Source organism: Oncorhynchus kisutch, linkage group LG18, assembly GCF_002021735.2.
Source record: "Oncorhynchus kisutch isolate 150728-3 linkage group LG18, Okis_V2, whole genome shotgun sequence".
Taxonomy (NCBI): Eukaryota; Metazoa; Chordata; class Actinopteri; order Salmoniformes; family Salmonidae; genus Oncorhynchus; species Oncorhynchus kisutch.
The window spans coordinates 5,867,430-5,876,981 of NC_034191.2; the positions used below are offsets into that span (position 1 = coordinate 5,867,430).

The window sequence follows — 9,552 nt, forward strand, 5'->3', positions numbered from 1 at the left end:
CTTTGGTTTTCCTAGATATGGCTACTATATTGTGATCACTACATCCTATGGATTTGGATACTGCTTTAAAGCACATTTCTGCAGCATTAGTAAAGATGTGATCGATACATGTTAATGATTTCATTCCTGTGCTGTTTGTAAACACCCTGGTAGGTTGATTGATAACCTGAACCAGGTTGCAGGCACTAGTTACAGTTTGAAGCTTTCTCTTGAGTGGGCAGCTTGATGAAAGCAAGTAAATATTTAAATATACCTCTTTATTGTTATTGTTAGTAGTTGATGTTACTCTTCAATAACCCCAAAGCAAATCAGGGGGAGGAAAGTAGGTTTATTCAAAGAGAACAAATCATGTGGGGAGGTAGATGGGAGATGTTCATTCTCCCCTGTCCTCAGTGATTCTCTCCACAGAACAAAGGGACAGGGTGTAGTTTTATAACCCCACCCTAGCCTGTGGTTGGCCAATTAGAATTCCTTGCAATAAAACTGGGCCAATGGCCAAATAAAAAGTGTCCTATTTCAGATTCAATGTATAAACAATTTGGACCAATGAGAACTTGCCATGTGTCACGCTGGTATAAGGGATCAGGAGACAGGCGCAGGAATGCGTAGTAGGGTTTTTTTATTTCCCAAATGACAGCGTGCCGTATAAAGGCACTGGGACGAAGACCAAACAAACACGTATACAAAACACAGGGTAGAAACCCAAAACAAAAGTGTGAGGAGTACCTCGAATAAACACGAGACCCGTAATCATCTGCACCACATACGTGGCACGAAAGCCAGGTTGGAGTCATTAAAACTCGTTTATCAACCACTCCACAAATTTCTTGTTAACAAACTATCGTTTTGGCAAGTCGGTTAGGACATCTACTTTGTGCGTGACACAAGTCATTTTTCCAACAATTGTTTACAGACAGATTATTTCACTTATAACTCACTGTATCACAATTCCAGTGGGTCAGAAGTTTACATACACTAAGTTGACTGTGCCTTTAAACAGGTTGGAAAATTCCAGAAAATTATGTCATGGCTTTGGAAGCTTCTGATAGGCTAAATGACATCATTTGAGTCAATTGGAGGTGTACCTGTGGATGTATTTCAAGGCCTTTCTTTAAACTCAGTGCCTCTTTGCTTGACATCATGGGAAAATCAAAAGAAATCAGCCAAAATAAAAGTGTAGACCTCCACATGTCTGGTTCATCCTTCAGAGCAATTTCCAAAATGCCTGAAGGTACCACTTTCATCTGTATAAACAATAGTACACAAGTATAAACACCATGAGACCACGCAGCCGTCATACCGCTCAGGAAGGAGACGCGTTCTGTCTCCTAGAGATGAACGTACTTCGGTGCGAAAAGTGCAAATCAATCCCAGAACAACAGCAAAGGACCTTGTGAAGATGCTGGAGGAAACAGGTACAAAAGTATCTATATCCACAGTAAAAACGAGTCCTATATCGGCATAACCTGAAAGGCCGCACAGCAAGGAAGAAGCCACTGCTCCAAAACCACCATAAAAAATACAGACTACGGTTTGCAACTGCACAGGGGGACAAAGCTCGTACTTTTTGGAGAAATGTCCTCTGGTTTGATGAAACAAAAATAGAACAGTTTGGCCATAATGACCACCGTTATGTTTGGAGGAAAAAGGGGTAGGCTTACAAGCCGAAGAACACCATCACAACCGTGAAGCACGGGGGTGGCAGCATCATGTTGTGAGGGTGCTTTCCTGCAGGAGGGACTGGTGCACTTCACAAAATAGATGGCATCATGAAGATGGGAAATTATGTGGATATATTGAAGCAACATCTCAAGACATCAGTCAGGAAGTTGAAGCTTGATCACAAATGGGTCTTCCAAATGGACAATGACCCAAAGCATACTTCCATAGTTGTGGCAAAATGGCTTAAGGACAACAAAGTCAAGGTATTGGAGTGGCCATCACAAAGCCCTGACCTCAATCCTGTAGGAAATGTGTGGGCAGATCTGTAAAAGTGTGTGCGAGCAAGGAAGCCTACAAACCTGACTCAGTTACACCAGCTCTGTCAGGAGGAATGGGCCAAAATTCACCCAACTTATTGTGGGAAGCTTGTAGAAGGCTACCTGAAATATTTGACCCAAGTTAAACAAATTAAAGGCAATGCTACCAAATACTAATTGAGTGTATGTAAACTTCTGACCCACTGTGAATGTGATGAAATAAATAAAAGCTGAAATAAATAATTCTCTCTACTATTATTCTGACATTTAACATTCTTAAAATAAAGTGGTGATCCTAACTGACCTGAAACAGGGAATTTTTACTAGGATTAAATGTCAGGAATTATGTTATTTGGCTAAGGTGTATGTTAACTTCCGACTTCAACTGTATATGGCACAGCTGTCTCAGTGCTAACAGTATAAATCTGGTTCATGATTTCTGCTGTAGGATCAGCAGAGGCATTCAGGGCAGTAAGAGGGACATAAATTCAAATTAAATGAAAAATATTTATAAAACCCCAAACAGCAAGCAATGCAGGTGTAGAAGCACGGTGGCTAGGAAAAACTCCCTAGAAAGGCCAAAACCTAGGAAGAAAGCCTGGTTCCTCTCTAGGTATGTGGGGTGGCCAGTCCTCTTCTGGCTGTGCCGGGTGGAGATTATAACAGAACATGGCCAAGATGTTCAAACGTTCATAGATGACCAGCATGGTCGTATAATAATAATCATAGTAGTTGTCGAGTGTGCAACAAGTCAGCACCTCAGGAGTAAATGTCAGTTGGCTTTTCATAGTCGATCATTGAGAGTATCTCTACCGCTCCAGCTGTCTCTAGAGAGTTGAAAACAGCAGGTCAGGGACAGGTAGCACGTCCGGTGAACAGGTCAGGGTTCCGTAGCCGCAGGCAGAACAGTTGAAACTGGAGCAGCAGCACGGCCAGGTGGACTGGGGACAGCAAGGAGTCATCAGGCCAGGTAGTCCTGAGGCATGGTCCTAGGGCTCAGATCCTCCGAGAGAGAGAAAGAAAGAAAGAGAGAAAGAGAGAGACAATTAGAGAGAGCATACTTAAATTCACACAGGACACCGGATAAGACAGAAGAACTCTAGATATAACAAACTGACCCTAGCCCCCCGACACATAAACTACTGCAGCATAAATACTGGAGGCTGAGACAGGAAGGGTCAGGAGATAATGTGGCCCCATCTGATGATACCCCCCGGACAGGGCCAAACAGGAAGGATATAACCCCACCCACTTTGCCAAAGCACAGCCCCAACACCACTAGAGGGATATCTTCAACCACCAACTTACCATCCTGAGACAAGGCCGAGTATAGCCCACAAAGATCTCTGCCACGGCACAACCCAAATTAGGTTACTTACATTGTGTCTACCAACGCCCCTGAGATAATGTATATTTGCTGAAGCATTATGATGACTCAACGACACAATGGTAGGGATTAACCAAACTGGGCTTGGGTTAAATAAAATAAAATGCTATTTGTCAAATGTGCAGAATACAACAGGTGTAGACCTTACAGTGAAATGCTTACTTAACCAGCACTTAAAAGCTCTTAAAAATAAGTGTTCAGTAAAAAAATAAAAAATAAAAGTAACAAATAATTAAAGAGCAGCAGTAAAATAACAGAAACGAGGTTATATACAGGGGGTACCAGTACAGAGTCAATGTGGAGGTTATATACAGGGGGTACCAGTACAGAGTCAATGTGGAGGCTATATACAGAGGGTACCGGTACAGAGTCAATGTGGAGGCTATATACAGGGGGTACCGGTACAGAGTCAATGTGGAGGCTATATACAGGGGGTACCGGTACAGAGTCAATGTGGAGGCTATATACAGAGGGTACCGGTACAGAGTCAATGTGGAGGCTATATACAGAGGGTACCGGTACAGAGTCAATGTGGAGGCTATATACAGAGGGTACCGGTACAGAGTCAATGTGGAGGCTATATACAGGGGGTACCGGTACAGAGTCAATGTGGAGGCTATATACAGAGGGTACCGGTACAGAGTCAATGTGGAGGCTATATACAGGGGGTACCGGTACAGAGTCAATGTGGAGGCTATATACAGGGGGTACCAGTACAGAGTCAATGTGGAGGCTATATACAGAGGGTACCGGTACAGAGTCAATGTGGAGGCTATATACAGGGGGTACCAGTACAGAGTCAATGTGGAGGTTATATACAGAGGGTACCGGTACAGAGTCAATGTGGAGGCTATATACAGAGGGTACCAGTACAGAGTCAATGTGGAGGTTATATACAGAGGGTACCGGTACAGAGTCAATGTGGAGGCTATATACAGGGTATTACGGTACAGAGTCAATGTGGAGGCTATATACAGGGGGTACCGGTACAGAGTCAATGTGGAGGCTATATACAGGGTATTACGGTACAGAGTCAATGTGGAGGCTATATACAGGGGGTACCGGTACAGAGTCAATGTGGAGGCTATATACAGGGTATTACGGTACAGAGTCAATGTGGAGGCTATATACAGGGTATTACGGTACAGAGTCAATGTGGAGGCTATATACAGGGGGTACCGGTACAGAGTCAATGTGGAGGCTATATACAGGGGGTACCGGTACAGAGTCAATGTGGAGGCTATATACAGGGGGTACCGGTACAGAGTCAATGTGGAGGTTATATACAGGGGGTACCGGTACAGAGTCAATGTGGAGGTTATATACAGGGTGTTACGGTACAGAGTCAATGTGGAGGTTATATACAGGGGGTACCGGTACAGAGTCAATGTGGAGGTTATATACAGGGTGTTACGGTACAGAGTCAATGTGGAGGCTATATACAGGGGGTACCGATACAGAGTCAATGTGGAGGCTATATCCAGGGGGTACCAGTACAGAGTCAATGTGGAGGTTATATACAGGGGGTACCGGTACAGAGTCAATGTGGAGGCTATATACAGGGGGTACCGGTACAGAGTCAATGTGGAGGATATATACAGGGTGTTATGGTACAGAGTCAATGTGGAGACTATATACAGGGTGTACCGGTACAGAGTCAATGTGGAGGCTATATACAGGGGGTACCGGTACAGAGTCAATGTGGAGGTTATATACAGGGTGTTACGGTACAGAGTCAATGTGGAGGCTATATACAGGGGGTACCGATACAGAGTCAATGTGGAGGCTATATCCAGGGGGTACCAGTACAGAGTCAATGTGGAGGTTATATACAGGGGGTACCGGTACAGAGTCAATGTGGAGGCTATATACAGGGGGTACCGGTACAGAGTCAATGTGGAGACTATATACAGGGTGTACCGGTACAGAGTCAATGTGGAGGCTATATACAGGGTATTACGGTACAGAGTCAATGTGGAGGATATATACAGGTGGTACAGAGTCAAAGTGCAGGGGCACCGGTTAGTTGAGGTAATATGTACATGTAGGTAGAGTTAAAGTGACTATGTATAGATAACAACAGAGACTAGCAGTGGTATAGAAGAGGGAGGGGGGGGGGGGTGCAAATAGTCTGAAAAATCAATTTATTATACATTTATTTATTTTAAAATTCAATTAAAATAAAACAACTTTTCACTTAAGATGACTTTATTTGTTATATCCAAAATGACTTGCAAAACCCCATTCTAGATGTTTCTGTTCTGTTCTGTTTGTTTTGAAGTCCTCTGTGGAACCTCCCAAGGTACACAGGACCCAAGTCCTCTGTTCCACCCAAGTGATATTTCTGCACGGTCTCCAGTCTGTCTTAACCTCCCAAGGTGCTCAGGACCCAAGTCCTCTGTTCCACCCAAGTGGTATTTCTGCACGGTCTCCAGTCTGTCTTAACCTCCCAAGGTGCTCAGGACCCAAGTCCTCTGTTCCACCCAAGTGGTATTTCTGCACGGTCTCCAGTCTGTCTTAACCTCTCAAGGTGCTCAGGACCCACGGAGTCATCAAATGATGTTAACCAATGGAGTTCGTATGTCAACAAAGGCCCCAGAGAATTGTCTAATGATGGTAGCCAATGCAACAAACCCATTACTGTGTCACTGCTCTTCAAAACACATTAGCAGAGATGCGTATGAAGAGCACACAGTCAGCTACATATCTTACAGTAGGTGTTACATAACATGTAGCTTTTTATATCACGGGTTTGCATCCCAAATGTCAACCTATCACCTATATCGTGCACTACTTTTGACCAGAATCCTATGGGGCCCTGCTCAAAAGTAGTGCACTATATAGGTGATAAAAAGCTACATGTTATGTAACATCTACTGTGACTAAGGAGGTAAAATGTGTAATGACCTAGATTCACTGCACAGAGCACACAACAACATCAACACCAATGTATGTAATATATATATATATTATATACATATAAATATATATATACACACATATAATCTTAAAGGACGTCATTATATAACTGTGAGCTTATACACCCCAACAGTACAAATATGAGCAAATAAAAACTTAAAACAAAAAGGATAATTATTTGGATTATTGGGTCACTCAAAGTCCTATCCTGAGTTCACGGTTCATCTACGATAAATGTATTTATTATCTTTAAACAGCTTTCTTACAAACAAATCCAATCTTTTTTTTTCTTCACACAACTGAAATGTATCTTTTCACAACTGAAATGCATCTTATGACAGCTGAAATGCATCTTATGACAACTGAAATGCATCTTATGACAACTGAAATGCATCTTATGACAACTGAAATGCATCTTATGACAACTGAAATGCATCTTTCCACAACTGAAATGTATCTTTTCACAACTGAAATGCATCTTATGACAGCTGAAATGCATCTTATGACAACTGAAATGCATCTTTTCACAACTGAAATGCATCTTATGACAACTGAAATGCATCTTTTCACAACTGAAATGCATCTTATGACAACTGAAATGCATCTTTTCACAACTGAAATGTATCTTATGACAACTGAAATGGATCTTTTCCCAACTGAAATGCATCTTATGACAACTGAAATGCATCTTATGACAACTGAAATGCATCTTTTCACAACTGAAATGCATCTTATGTCAACTGAAATGCATCTTTTCACAACTGAAATGCATCTTTTCACAACTGAAATGCATCTTTTCACAACTGAAATGCATCTTATGACAACTGAAATGCATCTTATGACAACTGAAATGGATCTTATGACAACTGAAATGGATCTTTTCCGAACTGAAATGCATCTTATGACAACTGAAATGCATCTTTTCACAACTGAAATGCATCTTATGACAGCTGAAATGCATCTTTTCACAACTGAAATGCACCTTATGACAACTGAAATGCATCTTATGACAACTGAAATGCATCTTATGACAACTGAAATGCATCTTATGACAACTGAAATGCATCTTATGACAACTGAAATGCATCTTTTCACAACTGAAATGCATCTTATGACAGCTGAAATGCATCTTATGACAGCTGAAATGCATCTTTTCACAACTGAAATGCACCTTATGACAACTGAAATTGTATCTTTTCACAACTGAAATGCATCATGATCATTTTTTACGATTAAGTGTTCCTCCAAATTCACAGTTAAGTATATTCCATCATTTAGTCTCTTAGCGAAGCTGAAATGCATTTTTCTTTTAAACAACTGAAATGCTTCTTTCAAACCCTACTCCTAAGAACACATCTCAGTCAGGTCCGTTGCAGACGGTCTGTATAAACGCTAGTCTCTTCCCCTTTAGTCTCAACACTCAGAGGTAAGCTGCAGCACTGCGTATCGAGGGGTACCTGGTTGGAGCCGGGGTAGCGGTAATTGGAAGGCTGCCTCTCTAGAGGATGGAGCTACAGGAGTTGATGAAGCTGTGTCTGGTACTGTGGCTGGTACTGTGGCTGGTACTGTGTCTGGTACTGTGTCTGGTACTGTGTCTGGTACTGTGTCTGGTACTGGTACTGTGGCTGGTACTGTGGCTGGTACTGTGGCTGGTACTGGTACTGTGTCTGGTACGTTGTCTTGCCTTTTATCCTCTTTGACGTTACAGCAGCAGAACATGCAGCCGCCGGCGAAGAGGAAGACAGAGGAGACCCATCTGATGGTGAGAGCCTCTCCCAGCTCCCTGCGCTGGGCGTCGATCAGCAGCGGGTTGTAGAAGTCACGGATGATCGTGTGACCCGTCCAGGAGACTGGGATGATGACGCAGACGCAGGCCCCGAGGATCAAGCTGCCAGCGACGATGAGCACCGTGCGTTTGGCCCGGCCGTTGTCCTGGATGCAGACTGTAAAGCCCAGGATAGAGATGAGCAGCCCCCGCCTCTCCTAGGGCCAAGGCACAGCACATCAGACCCCTGGACGCCTGCAGGTCTGGAGACAGAGCCAGGAGGGGGTCGTACACCTTCCACCCCATCCGGATGTTGGCCTGACTGAAGCAGTGCCTATGCAGACCCTCGTAACGTGTCTCGAACACGATGATGTTCTCTACGACGAAGGCCGTCACTCGCAACATGGGCATTCCTGTGCTGGCAGCCTGTTGACTAGGTGGGTTAGTTAGTAACTACTGTTACTCCCCTCAGCCTGTTGACTAGGTGGGTTAGTTAATAACTACTGTTACTCCCCTCAGCCTGTTGACTAGGTGGGTTAGGCAGGACAGAGTGAGACCATGGCCAGCTAAGCTCTGGAGATCATTGCTTTGTTGCTGTCTGTCATCGGTCATCTGTCATCAAATCAAATGTATTTATATAGCCCTTCGTACATCAGCTGATATCTCAAAGTGCTGTACAGAAACCCAGCCTGAAACCCCAAACAGCAAGCAATGCAGGTGTAGAAGCACGGTGACTAGGAAAAACTCCCTAGATCAGACCGATGACAGACAGCAACAAAGCAATGATCTCCAGAGCTTAGCTGGCCATGGTCTCACTCTGTCCTGCCTGAGGGGAGTAACAGTAGTTACTAACTAACCCACCTAGTCAACAGGCTGAGGGGAGTAACAGTAGTTACTAACTAACCCATCTAGTCAACAGGCTGAGGGGAGTAACAGTAGTGTTTAACTAACTAACTAACCCACCTAGTCAACAGGCCGAGGGGAGTAACAGTAGTTACTAACTAACCCACCTAGTCGACAGACTGAGGGGAGTAACAGTAGTGTTTAACTAACCCACCTAGTCAACAGGCTGAGGGGAGTAACAGTAGTTACTAACTAACCCACCTAGTCAACAGGCTGAGGGGAGTAACAGTAGTTACTAACTAACCCACCTAGTCAACAGGCTGAGGGGAGTAACAGTAGTTACTAACTAACCCATCTAGTCAACAGGCTGAGGGGAGTAACAGTAGTTACTAACTAACCCACCTAGTCAACAGGCTGAGGGGAGTAACAGTAGTGTTTAACTAACTAACTAACCCACCTAGTCAACAGGCTGAGGGGAGTAACAGTAGTGTTTAACTGTTTAACTAACTAACCCACCTAGTCAACAGGCTGAGGGGAGTAACAGTAGTTACTAACTAACCCACCTAGTCGACAGGCTGAGGGGAGTAACAGTAATGTTTAACTAACCCACCTAGTCAACAGGCTGAGGGGAGTAACAGTAGTTACTAACTAACCCACCT

The 9,552-nt window shown here is 43.7% G+C and overlaps 1 pseudogene; it reads right to left on the minus strand.

Annotated features, from left to right (window-relative positions):
- Positions 1-7,705: 7,705 nt before the first annotated feature.
- LOC109870827 (claudin-8-like) lies at positions 7,706-8,858 on the minus strand (annotated as a pseudogene).
- Between the last annotated feature and the right edge of the window lie 694 nt (positions 8,859-9,552).